The 22,410-nt window shown below is 57.5% G+C and overlaps 1 protein-coding gene across 1 annotated transcript in view; it reads right to left on the bottom strand.

Annotated features, from left to right (window-relative positions):
• Positions 1-13,192, bottom strand: part of TSC1 (TSC complex subunit 1) — a 34,959-nt gene extending 21,767 nt beyond the window's left edge. The window contains 2 exon segments of the mRNA XM_036022412.1: positions 3,592-3,654; positions 12,948-13,192. The gene's annotated coding sequence lies outside the window, so the exon portion shown is untranslated.
• Between the last annotated feature and the right edge of the window lie 9,218 nt (positions 13,193-22,410).

Here is a 22,410-nt window from a genome sequence, read left to right on the forward strand (position 1 = left end):
TACAAATGAAAATACGGATACTCAAAAAATAATAATAATAACCTTGCCATGGTCACATGGTAAAGCAGGAAACAGGTGGCCAAGTTCAAAAGGCCAATAAATACATGTCGCCTGCGGCCATATTAAAATATACTCTTCATTTCTACTTGTTTTTCTTTGGATAAGCTGAACCGGAAGTTAGTGGGCTTTAAGAGTCCGTCAAAATCACTTGGAATGCTTGTTAGAAATGCAGTTTCCTGGACCCATTCCAGAACTGAATTTGGGGCTGAGGAATCTGCTTTTTTCTTTTTTGCCCTCACCTGAGGACATTTCCCCCCACTGCTTCTAGAGAGGAAGGAAGAGAGAGACAGAGAACAATAAAAAATAAATGCAAGACAGAAGCATCAGTGGATTTCCTCCCGGCCAGGGGACCATATGTGCCAGGACCAGGGATCGAACCCACGACCAGGTACATGCCCTGAGCGGGAATCAAACCAGCAACTTTTTGGCTATGGCACAACGCTCCGACCAAGCAAGCCACAACAGCCGAGGCTCAGGGATCCACGCTTTAATAAGCACCCCAGGCAGTTCTTACTGGGTGACACATAAGCCCTGTTGGAGAGACACTAGGCTCAAGAGTTAAGCTCCTCCCGTAAGGACACCAAATGCCAAGCAGCAGTGACCACAGGCACTGCCCAGTATCAACTATGGCCTATGCTCTTGTTTAATTACAACCTGGTATAATACCCACAGATTTGGCCCTTGGTGGACCAGAAGTTCATCAGCCAAAAAAACCAATTAAGGTGTCTAAATGCATTTTTGATAACAAATCCTGAAGTAGGAAGTTGCTGGGGTCACACTTAAATAGAAACCTTACAGGTAAATCACGAAGTCCATTTGGTTTTGGTTTTGTTTTTGTTCATCCTCGCCCAAGGGTATATATGCACGCACGTCACTGATTCTCGAGAGAAACGTCGATCAGTTACCTCCCGTACGCACACCGACCAGGGACGGAATCCGCAACTCAGGTGTGTGTCCTGACCGGGAATCGAACCGGCAACCTCTCGGTGCCGGGGACGGCGCTCCCACCAACTGGGCCACCCAGCCAGGGCAATCACCAGGACAATCTGAAAGGGCTCAGAAATCTTACAACTGGTAAGAAGAGGTCGAAACCGAGAGGAGAGACAAATTCCGCCTTCCTGTCGCCGCAGGACACTGCCGCTCTACGTGAGGACCGCAGCAGCCGGCGGGCTCCCGGGGAGGCTCCCCGGGACTCGGCGTGCGGCTCGCTCCAGAGCAGCGCAGCGTCCGCACCGCGGGGCACTCGCTGAGCACTCGCTGAGCAGCGCTGTGGGGCCGTCACTCGGACACCAGTGGGCACCCCCAGGGCCCCTGTCCAGGCAGCTCTCTAACACCACACTCCCCCTCTAGCCCGTGCTCGTCTCTGCTTCTGGGAAATCGGAGACGACCCTCAGGTTTAAAAGCGTTTTGTCCCTGAGTTCGGTTTTGTTCCAGCAGAACTGCTCCTCGCCGGGCCTCAGTCTCAGAGGCACTGCTGTCGTTTGTGTGCTCCGAGGGCAGTCCCGTCGGGGTCGGTCCCCCGGGCACAGGCACAGGGACACGAGCTCAACCCTAAACAAAGGTGGCGACCATCCAGGCCCCCTGGCAGTGGTCAGGGCTGACCAGCTCAGACCGTTCAGCTCGTTTTTCAGTTTGCAAATATAATGTGAGTAAACCAGGCATAAAGGTCCGGTTTCTGAAGCCTACTCTTTCCAATGCTTCACAGAAGGCAAAAAATGAGGTTTTACCTAAAACACATTAGAATATTTTTGGCAACAAGCTTTTTTCTCTTTGGGTCTAAAATTCTACCTTTTAACCCTATTTCCTAACCCCCAGAATAGAATAATCAAGATTGGGCTTCGAGTGCGACTCTTCTTGAAGCGACCCAAGCTCGGGGGTATCTGACCTCCTCAAGTCCCCGAGGCATCAGATCACGAGCCTTCGGACCGAGTCCCGCGGCGGGAGCACCTCTCCTCTTTGAACTCGCACAAACGCTTCCCGAGGGCCTGAGTGCAGGGCGCCACGCAGGCGACGGACTCAGCAAGGGCCGGGGCTCAGAGGGCGCACAGGGGAGGAGGGGACCGGCTCGGCCGGACCTGGGGGTGGGGAGGGGCACGCGCCCCAAACACACTCCACAGCCAACGGACGAGGGGCTGGAAACAGACACTCAGTGGTGAGTGCCACGGGCACCTGAGACGCCCGCTGCCGGCCGTGGAAGTCTGAGAATGGCGTGGGAGTCTCTCTTCCACTCGGGAGAGTGGAAGAACCAAGTACAGGGAAGAGAGGAGCCAGGACAGGCCAGAAGTGAGTATCTGGGTTAATCCAGCTCCGCAGCTGCGTGCCAAGGCCACATTCCATCCACTCGGGGATTATCTTTGGCGGCCGCATGCCACAGCACAGGGCTGCCGACGATGCTATTTATACGCAGGGGCCGTGGCTTTCGGCACCCACTACCACGCCAAGCCTGTCCCCAGTCTTCTGGGTCTCAGTAAAAGGCATGACCGCCAGTCTACGGCAAACATCTAGGTGACATCTCTGTCACTTCACCGCTCTTGCCCTCACATCTAACCCATGAGCAAACCACTGATGTCACCAGCCTTCTGCGGTCCCCCGGCCCCAGCCCCTCATCGCCCCTGGAGACAAGGCAGCAGCGGCCTCTCACCCCCTTCCTGCCTGCACCCCGCTCCTCTACGGCTCACCTGCCAGCAAACAGGAAACTCTGGAGCACAGAACCCAGAATCAACGTCCCATCCCCCCCATTGCGGGTTGCCCGTTACAGAAGCAGCCTGGGGCCCGGGCCGCGCTGCAGAGCAGGTCACGGGGCAGGGTCCAGGCTGCACGTGGGGTTTACACCGAATTCACGCGCGCAGACCCAAGCGCGCTGGGAAGGCCGGCCTGGGCTGAGCGCCTCTGCCCTAGCTGACCGGCTCGCTCCTGCACACAGGCCCCCACTGAGCACGGCAAGCAGAGCCCAACTCGGCTGTCAGGGCTGACGGGGGCCACGGCCCACTAGGTGCGGGCCACATGACCTCAGAGAACGCAGCGAGCGTCCCAGAGTCCGCTTCTGCACCTCTAAAAAGCGGGTGCACCAAAAGTGTGGCTGTGAAGAAAAGCAATGCACTTAACAGTGTCGGCACCAAATAAGTAATTAATAATCATCAGTAATTTGACCAACTACTTTATGCCATAGACCAGGGGCGTCAAACTCATTCTCACCGGGGCCACATCAGCCTCGTGGTTGCCTTCAAAGGGCCGAAGGTAATGTTAGGGCTGTGTGAATGTGACTCCTCCTTAACAGGTAAGCGAGAGCTCAGTGCTGCTGCCAGGTAGAAACACGGTGCCGGCCGGATAAAACCAGGTGGAGGGCCGGGTTCGGCCCGCAGGCCTTGTGTGCGCCACCTGTGCCACAGACGGCCCAGTTCCTGGCAAGCAGCTGGAACCACACGCGTTAAACCCTGCGTGCAAAGAAACACGTGTGCACCAGGACAGCCGTGGACGAGACGACCGGTCCCCTCTGCCTTCCTGAACCAGGGGACTGAGCTGACCCCTTACCTATTCTGGGGACAGTCAGCACTTCCGTTTCCAGTGCTGTCCACCTGGTGTCCTTCATGGTCACTGGAGGGGAAAAAAACACAGGTACGTAAGTAGCCGTCTTCCAGGGGAGGGAACCCAGGCGCAATCGGAGAAGTCCGGTGTCCACCGGCCCCCACCGCCTCCCGCTCCGGCTCTGATAGGCTGCTGGCCACGGGCACACACACCCTCGCTGGGCACGCTTGCCTCTCCCTGTCTACACTGCTGGACAGCCGGTGCTGGCAGTTCTTTGTGCTGTGCGGAACTGGTAACCTCTGCCTTTCGTTAACTGTCTGCATCAGAGCTACAAACAGACGGGGGGAAGGGGATGGTCAGGAGGGGCTCCGGGCCCCGAGGGCCCCGAGTGCGAGCCCACGCTCTGCCACCGACCGGCTGTGCAGCTGGTGGCTCTCCATCCTGTCTCTGGTGTCCACGGTACCTCTTCCTCACAGGCTGAGTGGGGACCGGAGGAGACGCCGCGGCCCGGAGTGCAGGCTCCAGGGGCCCGGGGGACAGCCCCAGGAGTGGAGCCCCAGGAGCGGAGCGATGCGGGGCCGTCACCCGCCGCCTGCCCCACCAGGCCCCACTGGCCCCTCAGTCTCTCAGCCGAGCCACTCCCACCCCCATTTCAGGACCTGCTGCCCCCCAAGCTGCTTCTTTACCTCCAAACCAGCGCACAAACCCCCTCCACTCCCGAGTCCCAGGCGGGGCAGGGCCCGGTGCCATGCTCTTGGCAGCCTCAGTTTCGTTGTGTCCCTCGCCACAGCCCCACTACCCCGGGGTGACCGGCTGCTGACCACGTCTCCCCCCAGACCACGAGATCCGCCCAGCAAGATCGCGTGGCCCATCGGGGCTGCGGCCAGCACGGCGGGCGCTCCAGCAGCCCCTCACTCCCTGCAACGTCACGCCCTGGCACCGCTGACGAGACGCCACGGGACCTCAGCCCCTTCACGTCCCTCAGCCGACGGTAAAAATGGTCTCATTCTATATTGCACTGCTTAAAGCTGCAGCACTGACGACGATGTTAAATAAGGACCCGCTGCACTTGTGGACCGAGTGACTCGGAGTTGAAACGGTCTTAAATGTGCAAAGCAGAATTCTGCCTTCAGAACCGCACAACCCCAATCCAACCCTTTTCCACGAGAAGCACCAAGTACTTGTGAAGACCTGCCATTTCTGTACTCTCCCCCCGCCCGCACCCCACTTTCTGTCCACACGACCTCGCATTAAATATCTACGTCCCAAGTGCGCACACACAGGGTCTGGCATGAGTAACGCCCCTTCTCTATGTGCTGGGAATCTATACCAAATCTTGTAGTATGAAATCACACGCGAGTAATTCTGTACCATAGCAGGCACACTCAAGCACACCATGGGATGCGTTAGAGGCAAGGTTCAAGTTGCCGGCCCTCCTGTGCGAGACAGTCATCCGCCCCAGCAACCGCACTCGGGGGCGTTCCTCCACCGGACCCGTACACACATCCGTTCCAGTGTGCTTTCACCGCCTGGGCCCTTCAGAGTGGACCCAGGCACGGGCTGACCATGGGCTGGAAGCTCCGTGAGGACAGAGACTGACCAGTCCACCAATGACACCCACGGCCTACTCCGGCATCTGCCACACGAGGGGCAAGTGACCCTGTTCCATGGGTGACGACCCCAGCAGCTCCTTCGGTGGCCGTCCCCGGGGCCGACGGTGGGGCACGAGGACTGAGCCTGTACACCACGTACACCTGACTCCCAAGCGCAGGGACGCCTGCAACGAGCCCCTGCCCCACGGACCATCCCGGTCCAAGTCCAACCAGGGCACCGAGCGACTCTCTTAACAACTCAGACCTCGGGCCCCAGCACCTCAGGCCCCGGGGGCACATGTGCTCTGTGTGCGGCGCTGGGGCAGCTGGCCTTTCAGACAGGGCGTGCTGGCCCGGCCACTGCCACGCCACGGGAACGAGCCGGAAGGGAACACGGGGCCTCTGGCCTCCAGGACCCTCCGTCAGCTGGAGGCAGTGGGCTGCACAGGCCTCTCCTCCGGGGAACCCCAGCTGGGCCCCTGACCTGCAAGCGGCACCCAAGGCGAGGGTGAAATCGGGGCACACCCACGGGCAAGCTCTCAAGGCCTGCCTGGCCAGCACCTCCGTCCTAAATAAAGGTGCTGGCCCAGGAAGTCAGAGCGTCTCAGTCCCACACACAACATGAAGTCTCCTCGACGCCTGTGTCACCGCGCCACCAAACCCCTGCAAGGGCAGCGGGCCAGCATCCCCGTGACGCTGGCGTGTAGGTCAGAGCGGCCTGCCGTGACCGATGCTTCACCTGTCTGTGCACTTGCTGGTTCCTACTCAGTCCTGCCCAGAGAGGTGGAGCCGCTCTGGTCAGCGAAGTGACGTGTGAGCCCCAGCTTCCCGGCCAGAAGTGAGGAACGGAGCAGACCCCCGTCGGAGGTGCGTGCACCCCAAGGGGGATGGACGGAAGCACCTGTCCGAGCATCGGGGGTCGGCCCACGTTCTTAGCTTCAAAAGCCAAAAGGAAAACGAAACACGGCCCCGGATCTACATTTCCCCTTCTGACAGTGGGAGAGCTGCTCTCGCCCCAGTGAACCCTGTGGCCGCACTCCTACAGGCAGTCTTTCGGACAACAGCCAACGGCGGGTGTGAGGAAGAGGAGGGCCCTGCGCTCCAGCACTCTCAGACCAAATAGGAGGAACGCAGGCCAACCCATCACCGTGGTCACCTGACTCCCACACCCCAGGTGCTCCCAGACCGATGGCCACGCACCCAGACGCCAAGTGAACCGCAGCATCCCTGCCGTGTGCGGCTGCCGTAGCGGGACCCGCACCCAGCTGCCACGGGTCTGCCCCCGGCAGGTCGCACGACGGGCCGTGACAGGGCTGAGCCACACACACCCGCACCAACGCCAGCGGCAGACACCTGCAGGCCTTCAGACTTGGGGAGAGCCGGTGCTGTGTGCACCGGCCTCCTACCCTGAGAGTCCAGAACTGTGAGCCACACAAAGAGGACACTGCCAGCATGTGGCCCAGTGACTCCGCACACACCTGTCTGTGACGGACACCGCAACCGCGGGTGGACACAGAGGCCACTATCTCTTCCCTACGCACGTTTTCTGCGCGCAGGTCTCCATCTACAGTAACTCAAAGCCCCTCGGGTGCGGGTGCAGGCACGAACGGACTAGTTCATTACCGAGCACGGCGCATGCAAAGCCGAAACACGTGCCACCATGGCAATGACACAGTGGGTACGCCTCCAGTGCACTGGTGCCAGCACGCTCAGCTCTCAGGGGCTTCTCGGAGTGACGCTCCACCAGGTGAGCGAGGCTGCCTTCGGCACACGCGCCTCCACGCAGGGTAAGACACTGGCCGCGGCCCCCACCCCCGCCGCAGAGAAGGGAAGGGAGGGTAGAAGCACTGCTTAGTGTGTGAGCGAAGCCGCTGACGGCAAGACCTGCCAAAGCAGGCAGCCGTGTGTGGCCTGACGGCCACGGCCGTGGCGGTCCTCCTCAAGGTCACCTGGGCTGGGCGGGACAGCTCCCGGCTCCACTCAGAGCTCTGCTGTCAGGGAGCCTGGGGGGCAAATTGCTGAAGCTCCTGTCCTACTGCAAAGGTTGCCTGCGGGCGCAGAGCTTGGTTTTAGAAAGGTGTGTTTCTTCTACACATAAATGCCTCTCGCGTTTTGACTTTCTATGAACGGGAATGAAATCCTTCACCAAGAAAACACAGCCCAGACAGACACCACGTACGTGTGAGAGGCGCCCTCCGGAGCCCCCCCAGGAGAGCCTGAGCAAACTAAGAGCCCTCCAGGACCAGAACAGAGACGCCCACGGGGCGAGGCGCCCTGTGCGGCCGCTTGGACGGGGGTCCTGCAACGCGGGCCTTGCTCTGGCAACACCGGCACGGCCCGGAATCTGTCCCGAAGGCGAACTCCCGGGCCCTCCACGGGCCCCGGAATCAGAAACTCTGGGAGCGGATCTCCCAGGTGACCCTGATGCCCAGTACAGGTTGAGAGCTGCCGGCTCAGGGAGAAGAGAAAAGGGTGAAGGCAAGAAACATTAAATATGTATTTTTATATGTACTTTGAGGTTCAAAGGGGAAAAAGCAGTACAATAACCCTTGGGAAAAAACCCAGTGGAACGCTGCCAGGTGCTAAAGGCAGCAGCACGGACTGAACGCCAACCCCGATGAGCACCTCGCAAGTTACGAGCCTGAGCTCTCGGCTGCTGGGTTTTTTAATGTGGCACCTAAGGCTGATTTCCAGTGAAGTGTAACAAATCTTCCAATGTAAGAGTTTGAAAACATAATTTACAGTACAAACAGTGCACGGGCTCATCTTTAAGAGACTCGGGTCTTTCCTACCTACCGGTCAGAGTGAGAGAGAGAGACACAGAGAGAGAGAGAGAGAGAGAGAGACCACTTTTAATAAAGCCCGAGTCCATTTTTAAGAGCAATAATTTATCTAGAACAGCAGTTTTTCAACCAGTGTGCCACGAGAGTTGTTAAGACATGCAGCACCTGACCATTTGGTCAGGGGCACTGACCTCTTTTCCCTTAGATGGTCAAATAAAAAAAAATGACAACAGCCAACACAACAGTCACCTAGTGTGACTGAATCAAAATTACACCTATTTTTTGTCAGGTCAGCAAAAAACGTGGGGTTTTTGGCGAGCTGCAGAATGTCAGTAATGAGTCTGTGTGCGATGACAGAGGCTGAGCCCGGGCCCCAGGCTGGCAGGCCGAGCCCCAGGCGGGGTCTGTGAGGCTCCCGAAGCCGCACCCCGTATCTCACACTCTGGGAGTGTTCTTGTTGGTGATGGGACGGGAAGGGGTATCCGGTGCACAGTGTCCCTGGATTTTCAGAGGGGAACTGAGCTCCCCACCTCAAAAAAAAAACAAAAAAAAAAACAAGGTTAAGAACCACTGACCTAGGAGTTAGTTCATGAGACTGCAGGTCAGGCAGTTGAACACAGCGAAACGTTCAATCTGAATGTGGGGGCTCTGGGGTCAGCCAGCAAGGTCCAGACCCCAGCTCAGCCCCTCGGCAAGGGCCTCCAGGGCTCGGTTTCCGCATCCCCCCACCCTGTCTCTCCAGGCTGTGGGGAGAATTCATTGGATCGTGTGTGCAGAATATGAGAGCAGTGTTTGGCTCAGAAGTGCTCAACAAACACAAACTTGATTAGAGAAATACTACTACAAGATGTACTGCTGGGTGCGTAAGTGTCAGCAGTCTATCAGTTTAACAACTTGCATTTGAAACATTGATAAAACCCTTCTGCAGCTGAAAATGTACACGTTTCGCATCGGTTACTGTGTCGGAGAACCCCTCAGGCAGCGCGGCTCCCCGACTGGAGACGCGAAGGTCAGCACAGTTGTTCTCCCTTATCACTCGCCGCCGTGTCGTCTGCCCTCACCAGCAGAAGGGCACGCTGGCCCTCATCACTCAAACACTCCGTGGTCACGCCTGCCACTATCCGTACACAGTGCCCTGGGAGGTCCAGGCCAGGAACTACCGAGCCTTCTTCGGCTCCAACCTTGCTGTTCAAGGCACTTGACTCATCAGATGCCAATGTGAATTCATTCAACCTTTAAAAATGTTTGGTGCCTTTTACTACTTCGCTGTATAGGGCAAAAGGTAGTACTGCATGAGAGAAGGGACAAGAAAAAAAAAACAGCAGTCCTGGGAATGAATGAATAGGTAATGATTTTTTTATTCTTCTCCAAAAAGGAGACATTAATTTCTAGTAACTACAGGCACAAGAAGTAAATCAGAAAATTGCTGATGGCAGACCTCTTTCGGACCAACTTAAAAGAGGAAAAATGAGTATTTCATGAAAACTAGATTATATTAAACAACTATGGAAAAAACTCAGTGTTTGAGCATATACTACATATTTAGACTACAGACTACAATGCTGAGTGTTCTTTTCCTTTATGAGATCAGCTACTTAAATGACAAACAAAACTAATACAAATAAAACTAACCTCTCCAAGAGAGATTTATAATATGAGAAACTTAAAGGAAATCACCTTTTAAAAATAATGTAACATAGCCCTGGCTGGTGTGGCTCAGTGGATTAAGCACCCGCCTGCAGACCGAAAGGTCACCAGTTTGGTCCCCAGTCAGGGCACACGCCTGAGCTGCAGGCCAGGTCCCTGTGGGGGCGTGTGACAGGCAACCAGTGGATGCACCTTTCACGCATCAATGTCTCTCTCCCTCTCCTTCTCCCTCCCTTCCTGTCTCTCTAAAATAAATAATTAAAACATTTTTAAAAATATATATAAAATAAAGACAATGGAATACAGCCCTGGCTGGTGTGGCTCAGTAGAATGAGTGCTGGCCTGCAAACTGAAAGGTTACCAGTTAGTTCAATTCCCAGTCAGGACACATTCCTGGGGTGCGGGCCAGGCCCCCAGTTGAGAGGGTGCAAGTGGCAACAGATGGAGGTATCCCTTGCATATTTCTTGCACATTGTTTCTCTCCTTCTCTTTCTGCCTCCCCTGCCCCCCTCTAAAAATAAATTTAAAAAAATTTTTTTTAAATAATGTGATATAAAGGAAAAGATAAACAGGTCGGAGTCAGGTCAAGCTAAGAGTCACCGATTTGCTTAGATATTGTAAAGCCATTAACACTTTGGTTCAACCATTTACTCAGAACATTTAGCCGAAGCGGCAGGAGGGGCTCAAGCCGCCGAGCCTCAGACTTAGGGGTGCTCTCATTCACCGTCCGACTCATTTCACAAAGGAGGAGGAACCTGAGGCCCACAGAACTTAAGTGACTTGCTCCAAGTGGAAAGCTATCTGGCTTCAGAGAGCTTGAAATGGCTGGTCCGTGGCTGTGTGCCGCTCATCTGCACCCCAAAATACCCCATGAACTCCAGGAGAAGCGGATTTTAGCCCACCGTGGCCCTGGGGCCCGGAAGAAAGCACGCCTGCACCCCGACAAACTCTAAAAGGAGACAGAGCCGTGACATCAACCCAGTGGTGATTCAGAGCCCAGAATTCACCCCACTCCACACACACCAGGGGTTAGGAGCTGTTTTAAAAAATGCCCTGCAGTAAAGTTACAAATTCAAAGAAAAACATCCACACTGAAGCTTGAAGGCACTGGTCCTCAACCTCTGGCGCACATCAGCGTCACCTTTGACTCCTCCCAAAATACAGGTGCACGTTCAGGGCATCCCCCAGGCGGCATCTGCAGATCCACCCACCGCGGGGCCGGCCACCTGCGGCGGAGGGCCACGCCAGCACCGTTGGAGGCCTCGGGCTCCTGGCAATCCCGTTATTTGGTAAACATCACACGGGCAGGCACAGATTTGATGTGTCCCAGTGAGACTAGCCGGGCACGCACACAAGGGACCGTGGCCACACCAGCGAGCAGTGTGGGAGGTCTTCGCTCCTAGCCCAGCGCTCTCACCGGGCACTCGGGAGCGCGCCCAGTCTTTACCATGCCAGGAATCGCGTGAGGCGAAGAGAGCTCACATCTCCGGCCTCCCCGGCACGGGACCTCAGAGCGTCTGGGATGAGACGTTAACCTCAGCGAGAGGGTATTTTCCTTCTGCGACTTCTACAAACACCCCCTAAGCTGACACCGGGTGGCTGGGAGGAAGAGTCTGCGCTCCCCTGGGCCGCCGCGAAGGCTGCCTCACTGCTGCTTGCACGACTGCTAAAGACCCACTCCCCGCGCCACCCGAAGTCCGCTTCCACGTCTGCATACTCCAGGCTCACTCCGGAATGCTCAGCTTGAGCACCACAGGCGCTCGGCTGCTCAGTAAGGCGAGGGCCCCCAGAAGGCCTGGCTCCCTAATGCTCCTCAACATTTGCAGCCCCATTTTGCCAGCGCGTTTGAGTTCAGACGACTCCGGGCTGATCCCGAAATTACAAACCCAAGTATCTCAGAGGAGTATTACTCTATTTCAGTGCTTTTACAGCACACTCTGTGTCAAGTGAAGTGCTATTTCTATGCTTTCTATAAAAAAAAAAAAATCCAGCAAGGGCTTTTTAGCCAAACCTGTCTCTGCAGCCAACTCACCCTTTCAGAAAAACACCCGCTACTTTCCAGGCCAGACCAGCGCATCTCCGCGCACAGGGCGGCCGACCGACCCAAACAAAAGTCAAGGGAGGCAAGGAAGCAGTCGTGCCCTCTTCCAAACAAAACACACACGTGGGCACTTGTGCACCCTGGTTCATTCTAATCACTTAAGGAGAAGGACACGCCAGCTTTGATCAAGGAACAGACACAGGAGAGAGTCACGTGGGGACCAACAAGGAGCAGGTCCACAGTCGTGGTGTCACTGAGACCCTGGCCCCAGGCCGCGCTGGGACGCCGCTAGAGGTGACCCTCGGTGCCTGCTGGGAATCTCTCTGGGCCTCAGTTTCCCCTTCTGCGGAATGGCGGAGATAACAGTGGCCGCCTCCCCCGCTGGGTCACCAGGACTAAGGAGGCGATGGCTGCAGACCGCTGGCTCAGGGAGCACCCCATAACGGGGAGTGGTTGTTCTTAGGGGAACCGCACCCCCTCCCACGACACCCCCCCCCATGCAAAACACACCCAGCAAAACTCTTGACCGGGAAACACAAAGAAGGAGCTTTAACTCGAAAAGCTCACTCCGACCGCAAGCCCTCCACCCCGCAGTTCCTCAAATGAATGAATGAGCGTCGAGGAGTGGCTCTGCGAATAGCTGTCGCCGAAGAACCACCGCGGCTGCCTCGAGGTAACTGTCTCTCACCGTCAATTAAACACCCACAAGCGCCCCCGCAGCGAGGCACCGCAGCCCCGCACGTTCCGGCGGCGGCGGCGTCCAGGCCCGGCGGCCCCCGGCGGCCCCCGACGTCCACAGGCAGCCTCCATTCATCTCCCCCACCCCCGGCCCCTCGCGACCAGCCCTGGGGCCAGCCCGGCCGCCCGGGCCTGCCCCGCCGCCCCCGGCCTCTCCGCCGCCCTCCGCACCCCGCGGGAATCTGTCACCGCCACCCCAAGGGAAGGGCTGGCGAGGGGGCTCACCTGCCCCCTGCCCCGGGCGCTGCGGCCCGGACGTGCATCCGTCCGCCCCCGCGAGCGCCGAGGAGGGCCAAGTGCCGGCCAGGTCCGCCGCTGCATCCCAGGGACCCGCCAACCCAGCCGGGCCCCCCGGAGCCAGCGCGTAATGAGAGGGAGGGGAAAGCTCTGCGAATCCCCCTTCCCGGGGTCCCGTCCTCTGCGAGGGAGCCCCTTGCCCCCGCCCCCCAGGGCCTCCCCGCCTGGGGTCAAGGTGCCAGGGCAGCCCCGAGAAGCCCCCATGAAAAGGAGGGGGCGACACCCCCATACTCACCCACCGTCTCCTCCCCCTCAGCTGTTTACCTCACAGTTCCTCCAGCCTACAGGGCGCCGCCATCTTGGACGTACAGCACCTCCCCCGTCGTGAAATGTCCAGGCCCAAAGCGGCCTCCGCCACGAAAAAGAGTCCCCAGCGGGGTCTCGCCTCTCCCTCGAGCCCAATGACAGGTGACTACCGTCCGCAGCCCCGTTGGACCGAAGAGGCCGTGCTTCTCATTAATGATAATAAAGACCAGTCGAGAAAAAACGAGGAGAGTTTATAACGTAGCGGGGCGGGGGGGGGGGCGGGGACGAGCGGAAGGATCCCGAAATAAGGCCAGTGAGAGATCTTGTGACTCTGAAGGAGGCAAAAAGAAGGGCCGGTGCGGTGGGAGGAGCTACGCGAGAGGGCGAGGGGCGGGGCAGTCACGTGGTCCGGCTGGCCAGGCGGGAGGGGCTGTGCGAGAGGCGTAAACAAGTTCGCGGGGCAGGGTGTGGTTGGGGTGCCTGCAGCCTTTCCTGGGCTTCTGTCCCTGACAGACCCGGTGACCGGCTGTAGATCTGCGGTCCTGTATCCCGCAGAGCTACTAGGGCCCACGTGGGTGCAGGGTTCGCGGTGCAGCCTTGCAGGAGTGGCAGCTCCGCAGGGCAGCAGGGAGGCGCTGCACCAGGGCACCCTGGCCTTTGCACCGCGTTTGCGAAAGCCCACCTGTGGGCCGCGAAGAACCGCTGGGTGCTGCCCTCGGGCTACTGACTGCAGACCTGGTCGCCACATTTCTGGAAGCCATCCTAATCACAGCAGGCGGCTTTATTTATTTAGCTATTTATTTTAGAAAATTTCTATGAGTGTATTCGAGCCAAATTGACAAATGCTGGGAAGCAAAATATCAACCGATTTTTTTTTAACAATCCTCCCTAGAATGGGTGGCTTTAAAATCAGAACCCCTTGCCCTGGCTGCTGTGGGTCAGTTGATTGGGCCTCATCCTGTAAAGTGAAAGGTCACAGATTCGATTCCCATCTGGAGCACAGGCCAGGGTTTTGTGTTTGGTCTCTGGTTGGGGTGCCTACAAGAGGCAACTGAGCGCTGTTTCTCTCCCACAGAATGTTTCCCTCCTTCTATTTCCCCCTCCCTTCTCCTCTCTCTACAAATAAATAAATGCACAGATACAAAGCAGTGTGAGCGGAGGCAGACCGCAAGAAGTCTCACTGTGGTGCCCGAAAGGCTTTCTGAAAGAGTGGGCATCCTGCTGGGTCTTTTTTTTAATACTTATTAGATTCATCTGTGTTGTTTACTATGGCTGTAGTTTATTCTCACTGCACTACAGTACTTTATGGAGTGCGTACGCCACAATGGGTGAGCCATCCTTTTTTTAAAAGATTTTATTTATTTATTTCTAGAGAGGGAAGGGAGGGAGAAAGAGAAAGAGACAGGATCATCAATGTGCAGTTGCTGGGGGCCATGGCCTGCAACCCAGGCATGTGCCCTGACTGGGAATCAAACCTGCTATGCTTTGGTTCAGCCTCAGCCCGCGCTCAATCCACTGAGCTACGCCAGCCAGGGCTGAGCCATCCTTTTTTAAAATTGGGGTGACATTGGTCAATAAAATGACACAGGTTTCGGCGTACAGTTCTGTAACACATCATCGGTACCTTGTGTCCACCATCCCAACTGGCCAGATTAAAGGCAGGAGAGGTAGGTTTTATTAAAATGAAATGAGGGAGGTGGTTGGGAAGAAACTGGCATTCCAGGCCAGGAGAACCAAGGAAGCAAGAGCTCGGGGCAGAAAAATGCTGGGTGAGTTACAGGAAAAACAAGTTTTGTCGTGGGAACCAGTCACGTCGCAGCGCACCAGACGAGCCTGATGGAAGGGGCCAGCCACATGGGGGGCTGTGTCAGAGGGCCCGGGGGCCGGCCTGGGCCAGCAGAGGGCTGCTGCTGGTCTGTGTGCTGCCTTGGTGAGAATTAGAAAAAGGCAGCCCCTCCAGGCCCAGAGGCCCCATGAGCAGAGCCCCAGCCCTCCCGGGGCCCTTGGGCAGTGCACGACCATGCTGCCTCCTGGGGCAGACGAGCACGGAGCTGGGCACACATCCCTAGGCACACGCGGTTATGGAGACAGTTGGGGGAGATCAAGGGCTCTTGATCCAAACAGACCCGAGTTCGGATGCAGGTTTTTATCATCCTACTAACTGGGGGAGGCTTCACTCCTCACCCACAGCGGGGGGGGGGGCGTGATAACAATGCCAACCCAGTGGAGATTCGGGTTGGATTCAATGAGGTACGAAGCTACCCCGTATTTTGCAGTGTTCAGTGCGCACCCACGGTTTCGTGCACATCATACACAGAGTATGCCCATTACTGCACCCATTGTGGTGTGTAATCATTATACCCAGGTATGATGCCCATCCTTATTTTTCCCCTCAAAAGTTTGGGCTGAACAGTGCGCATTATACTCGGCTAAATACAACACTGGTGTAGAGCCCAGTCCAATCAATGTCATTGTGTCTACTGTGTCACCTGTGCTCACGGCCAGCCCTCGTCACACCTGGCGTCAGTTCGTCAAAGGCTAACTTCCGTGTGGCCACCAAAGTCAAGTCCGCCTGCAGGCCAGAGAAGGAAAGGTCAGGGGGAGCAGCAGGAGGGTCTGGGGCATCCCACTTCCTCTCATCCACCAACCTCTGCATTCACAGCCGGGCAGGGCCTCAGGCACACTCAGAGACTTCTGAAGCCGCCTGTGATGGGGACAGTTCAGGTTAAGGGCAGGAAGCAGGGGACAGGCACCAGAGCCCTGACCCAGGAACCCCCTCCCCACTGCCAGCTTTCCTTGGCCTGGTGACCTCATCCTGCTGGAATGTTCTTCTCGTGGAAGAGAGAGCGCATCAGCTCCTGGCCTTCAAGCGGCCATGCCACACCACGACTGTTTACACAGCGCCTAGAAGAACACGGTCATTGTTCTCTCGCCATGGGCCACCAGCGGGCCCGTGAGAAGAGGCTGGAAAGGACAGCCCTGCCGCCATCTCCGGCCACTGCCCAGACTGGCTGCCCAGACGTTTGCCGTTTTTCTGGGGTTGATTTCCGCCCCTTGCCAAACAGATGTTAGACCACCGCCTTACAAGCACCGCCCTGGAGCCTCCCCTATAGCAGGGGCTGCCCCACCTCTGCAGCGTCTCCCCTTCTCCATCCTGTGGACACCTGTAGCGCCACCCTCAGGCCACAGGCCCTTGGACAAGGCCTCGGTGATCTGAGACCTGAGACCCACCGTCCAGCCAAGGTGATTGGCCCACAGTTGCACGTGTGACTCAAGCTGTTCCAGCTAGGGTCCTTCCCTGGGTCTCGATCTCCGGATGCTGAAAGAGATTTTGTCTTCCCTTCCGGGGGCCACTGAACTGGGGTGAGAAGCTGTGACCCTCGGCCTCCCCTCTTCGACACCACACTTCGAGAGGAGTCCAGCCCAGAGGTGGAAGAGACACAGAAACACGGAGGCCGAGAGAGACAGAGATGGAAAGAGGAACGTAGCTGCCGTCCCCCAGAGTCCCCGGGACCAGCGTCATGCTGGTCTTCCAGTCCCAGAGTCAGTGACTCTGTTTGCCGACACCGGTGTCCCTTGGGTTTCTGTCCCCAGCGAACAAACGGCCTGGCAGGGGCCAGGACATGTGAAGGCCCACGCACGGGACCCGCCCATCACAAGGGCCTCTCGGCTTCCGTGCGGCAGCCCCCGCCAGTCGCCCTGCCTTCGGCGGCCACACACACACTCCTGAGAGTGGTCCCTAAGGCCCTCCAATCTCCTCGTCTTCCCCTCGCTGTTCAGCACTGTGTCCAAATGGATTAAAATTACACACACGGTCACACATGGCCCTGGCTGGCATAGCTCAGTGGATTGAGCGCGGACTGCGAACCAAAGTGTCGCAGGTTCGATTCCCAGTCAGGGTACACGCCTGGGTTGCAGGCCATGACCCCCAGCAACCGCACATTCATGTTTCTCTCTCTCTCTCTCTATCTCCCTCCCTTCCCTCTCTAAAAACTAAATAAAATCTTTTTTAAAAATTACATGCATGGTCACGTATGCACACGTACACATGCACGTACTTTGAACTCATAGAGACAGACCGTGTCACCGGTGGCCAGTGGCTGGCTTCTCACTTTCTCCAGTCCGCACTGTGTTTTGAAGCTCTGTGCACAGGGCTCTGCAGACTCCCAGCCGGGAGCTTCCAACTGCTGACGTCATTCAAGCAGCCCCCTGCCCCGGTGTGCTCACCGCTGTCCCAGGGAAGGTTGCCCACGGTGCCACTGGACGGACACTGCGCCGTGACTGACGCCACCGTACTGGTTCTCCTCTGAACCTGGCTGAGAACTCCTCGGGACGCACGCCGAGGGGCAGCAGTGGTGGGTCAGAGGGTGCACGAGTTCTCACTCGTTTGGTTGTTTTTGGGGAGGTTTCTTCTTTTTTTTTAGCTCTATTGGGGTTTGACTGATAGACAAAAAATTGCACGCACTTAACGTATGCATCTTTTTTTAACATTTTATTTATTTATGTTTAGAGAGGGAAGGGAGGGAGAAAGAGAGAGAGAGAGAAACATCAATATGCAGTTGCTGGGGGTCATGGCCTGCAACCCAGGAATGTGCCCTCACTGGGAATCGAATGCTTTGGTTCACAGCCCGTGCTCAATCCACTAAGCTACGCCAGCTAGGGTTGCATGCATCTTTTTAATTTATTATTTATTTTTAGAGAGAGGGGAAGGGAGGGAGAAAGAGACGGAAAGAAACATCAGTGTGTGGTTGCCTCTCATGCACCCTCCACTGGGGACCTGGACTGCAACCTGGGCCTGTGCCCTGACTAGGGATTGAACCCGCAACCCTTTGGTTCTCAGGTCAGCACTCAGTCCACTGAGCCACACCAGCCAGGGCTTCATGCATGCATCCTAATGGCTTTGGACACACGCACGCATTTGTACACCATGACCACCGTACTACATGTATCTCTCATCACCTCTGAAATTTTGCACAGAACTTACTTTTATTTTTAAAGATTTTACTTACTTATTTCTAGAGAGAGGGGAAGGGAGGGAAAAAGAGAGAGAAACATCGATCAGTTGCTTCCGGTACGCATCCCAACCAAGGGCCCAAACCTGCAACACGGGCATGTGCCCTGCCCGGGAATTGAACCGGCGACCTTTGGGTCTGTGGGACGATGCCCAGCCAACAGAGCCACACTGGTCGGGATGCACAGATTGACTTTTAAGAAGCAGCACCAAACCGCTCTCCAGGACAACTGGCCTGGGCCACTCTGCCCCTGCAAGTCCGCACGACGCCTGCGTCTGGTCCAACACCCGGCTTCCACTGGCTCTTAAACTTTTTTCCCCCCAGTATAACAGGGCTACAGTGACATGTTTTAATCTACTTCTGTCTGACTACGAATGAGATGACATACTTCTTCCTGGTCTCGTTAGTCTTCTGGGTTTCTTCCTCTCTAGACTGCTGATTTTCATCCTTCGCCCATCTTCTCCCTGGAGAGCCACTGTCCTCTCCTTGTTGGTTTGCAGGAGCGCCTTACACGTTCTAGAAACATGTCCCCCGTTGGCTACGGATCTTTCAAGTCCCCCCCCCCCCCCCCCGCAATCTCATACCTTCCTGTCGATTATACTGCACTTCATCGGAAAGAGGCATTAATTTTGATGCTATCACACTTTTATCTCTCTTTTAACCCCAACTTAGAGTTTTTTAAATTTTGTCTAAGAATGCCTTTTCCGGCCAGCCGCCTGGTAGTTGCCGGCCATCTTCGAGGCCCCTGGTCTTGTGGCTGTGCCCCGCCATTGTCTGCCCCCAGAGCACTCGAGGAAGCTGTGGGGAACAGGGGACGAAGTCCTACCCCACAGTTGCTGCTTAACCCACCTTTATGACGGAGAAACCTGGCCGACACCACTCCACCAAGCGACCGAACTCTGCCTCGCTGCGAAAGGACGCCGTGACATCCGGCCCTCCCAGTGCCGCGGAGCCCACAGCCTCACCTGCAGGGACTCCATACCTGAGACTGCGCACCTGAATCTGATCCAGCCTTGGCCCTACCTGCCCCTGTGTGTGGGATGGAGGATCGGGTTAAACAGCACCACGGGAAAACAGTCAGACAAACCCACCCTGTGGGGCCTTCCAGACTGGTCTGGACCCCCAGCAAGGGGGGTGGGGGGACGGGGGTCAGTGTCAAAGGAAAGGGCGGAGAACGCTGCTCCACCACGTAGGACACTAGAGAAACAGGCACGTGCGACCTTGGCAGCGTCCTGAGTCTAAAGAGCAACTCTGGAAGAAAAGGGGGGACGCTGCAGACCTGGGGATACAGACGGGACATTCAACGATATTAGGGAACTACTGGCAACTTTCTTAGCTGGGGCATCGACATTGTAGTTGGGTGATTGGCTACGTGAGGAACAGCCTCACTTTTCAGAGCTGCAGGCCCAAGTGTCTGGGGGTAAAGCATCACGCCTCTGCCACACGCTTTCACACGTCGCGCCAGGACCGAGCGAGCTCACACGTGCAGGCGTGTGCATGCAGAGAGAGCAAGTGCCTTTGGCAAACACAGGCTGTTGTCCGCTGGGGGCGGGGCCAGATGGGTGCTCCGTAGCCCTTCCGAGTGTGTCTCTTTTTAAAAGGTTTTCCTGATAAAAACGTGAGGGAATGTTTGAAGACGGAAAAACAGTTGGAATCCTCCCTGGTGGACATTCTGAGATGCGGGTCACGAGGTAGGGAGAGCGTCAGGCTCCAGGTCCCCGCCTGCCTTCCCCTCCCTGCACCCCCGCACCCCGACCTGGGAACCGCAGCCCTGGGGAGGCGGCGGACGCGGTGGAGCGCACAGACCGCACGAGGGGACCTCGTGACCCTTTTCATGCACGAAGTCCAACCGCAGGAAGTGCGTTCTCGCGGCTGCGTGAGCCCCACCCCCATCCGCTCCCGGAACAGTCTCATCCGGCAGAGCCGGAGGGACTCTGTCCCCGCTGAATAGCACCTCGCCCCTCCCCCGCCCAGCCCCGGGCAACCCCCGTCCTCCTTTCTGCCGCAGCAAATTCGACTCCTCCAGGGACCCCATGTGGGCAGGACCTACAGTATTCGTCCTTCTGGGACTGGCTTAGTTCGCTGTAATGTGTACTGTCATCAAGGTGCGTCCAGGTGGTGGCAAGGGCCGGCGGCAGGATTTCCTTCCTTTTCAAGGCTGAGTAATACTCCACGGCGAAGATCGGCCACGTTTTGTTTGCCCTTCACCTGTGCACAGACAGGCGGGCGGCTGCTTTGAACGCGGCCGCCGTGAAGGTGGGGGCAGGTCTCTCTCTGAGCCGCTCCTCCGGGTGCTCTCGGAGCCCCGCCAGCCGTGGGCGGCTGGATCGCACGGGACGGCTCGTCAAGGGTCCCAAACGGTTTCCGGCGGCTCGCTGCACGCGCCTTTCTAAACTGCAGCCGCTCGCCTCGCGTCCCTCTCTCCCCGGCCTCCACGCTGTGCTCTCATGTTATTTGGCAGCGGGGACCTGCCCGCGGGCTCACAGGTTCATAAGGAGCAACAGAGGAGGAAAAGGCTCGTACTTCAGGGGACTCGGGTGAAATGGCCACTGGAAAATCTCTGGCGGCAGCAGGCACATGCAAAACAGATGTAAATTAGGTGCAAGGCCTGGTGGGTGGAAGGCTCCCTCCCCACGGAGTCCCCCAGAACAGGCGTAGTGCTGGCCGGCATCGGGACAGAGCCCCCGGTGTGAGTAGAGGGGGGTCATTCCCAGATGCCGTTGTGTGTCTGGCCCTCTGTGGAGGTGGGTGCCTCCCCCCGAACGTCCGTCCTCGGGTTCCTCGCTGCTTCGTGCGTTCGTTTCAGGCTTTGCTTCCCGGGCCTGGAGACTGAAGCCCTGCCCGAGGCCCCGAGCCCCCAAGCCCTGTGGCCCAGTAGGCTGTGGGACGAGACGGCCTCGCCCAGCTCAGCAGCCACGGCAAAGCCCCGTTTGCAGAAACTATCCAGGCGGCGCGGCGCGGCTGCCACCCACTGGGGGGCGCTGTCTGGTGCAGCTCGACGGGATGCGTGAGGACCTCTGGGAGATTTTCACTATATTCAGGCTGGCTATTGAACACACACACGCATGCGCACGGCACACACATGTGCACTCATGCACACACAGCTTGTTGGGGAGAGCGCGGGCTTGCACTCATGCATCACACGCTCACTGACCCTGGGAGGTGCCAGGCGTGGTTCTGGGGAAAGACTGCGGAATAGAAGGGGGGAGTGGGTCGGGCAGATTGCCACCCCCCACCCACTGTGGACTTGCTCCTGGCGCAGCCGCACCTGGCAGTTGGTCCTCAGTTTCTCCAAGTGGCAAAACACTCCCCGGGACCGAAAGAGACAAGGCTTGTGAACCTCCGACCCCAGCTGGCCCAGGGCAGCTGTTCCGGAACTTTGGTTCCGTCCCCCCATCTCTGCAGCCTGCGAAGGGGCTCCCTGCGCATGCCCAGAGAGATGGCGCACGCGGAAGTCGGTGGGAATTCTCGCAGCAGGCACCGACGGTCAGGTGTCTCGTCTCGTTCATCATCCACCCGCCTCGGGAAGGGCGCAGCCCACCTGGAGGGGCCGGGCTGGCACGGCCCAGGTGTCTTCTTTTCTCCCCAGCAGCCAAGGCTGCTCTGGACCTTCTTTCTGATTAAAGAGACGAAGAGAAGAGAGCTGTGGTCCGCTGGTGGATATTGCTGCTGAGAAGTAGCAACTCGCATGTTTCAAGTACTTTCACATTTACAAAACGTTTTTGCACCGTATTCCCTCATTGGCTCTCTGCGACAGCCCCAAGGGGGGTGCATCCTTAGCCCCACTTTACAGGTGTGAAGTGGGGGTCTTGGGAGGCCCCAGGTCATGCCGCTGGGTGGTGCTGCCACTCCACCCGGTGACCGTGGAGGATTAGGCACCGCTGCTCTGTTAACTGCCGCCGGGCACTTATGTTTCATGAAGGAGATGAGATGGCCACGCCGGAGGCCACAGAAGGATGGTCACCGTGATGAAGGGCTTTCAGGGAGAGCGAGGAGGCCCCTCTCTGCCCCCTTGAGCCATGCCCCCTTGGCACAGTGCTCTCTAGGCCTCAGTTCCCCCTTCTGAAATCTCTGATGGATGTTTTGGGCCCCTGCCGTTACCCTGCCTCTCCCGTCCCCACAGGCCTCTGGCCAGAGCTTTGCTGGAGGGAAATGGACAGAGACCCCTGCAGAGGATCTGGCTGAGGGTAGGAGGGGCAGACGGGCCTCCTGGTTGTCCTGTAATCTCCTAGACCTGGACAGGGGTCACAGGCGCCTGTTCGCCGACCCTGCCGGGTTGCCAGGAGGCATCAGGCAGGGGTGAGGGACTGGGACGCAGGACCAGACGTGCCCCTGCCCCCCACCTGCCGTCTCCAGTTCCCTCTTTCCTTTCACGCTCCTCTGAGGCCAACCAACCACCTTGTGAGGTGAACGCACCCCACAGTCTTCCTCCAGGATGTGGCCTGTGCCCCTCAGGGAACTCATGGGGG

The sequence above is a fragment of the Phyllostomus discolor genome, chromosome 3 (genome assembly GCF_004126475.2).
Source record: "Phyllostomus discolor isolate MPI-MPIP mPhyDis1 chromosome 3, mPhyDis1.pri.v3, whole genome shotgun sequence".
In the NCBI taxonomy this organism is placed as follows: Eukaryota; Metazoa; Chordata; class Mammalia; order Chiroptera; family Phyllostomidae; genus Phyllostomus; species Phyllostomus discolor.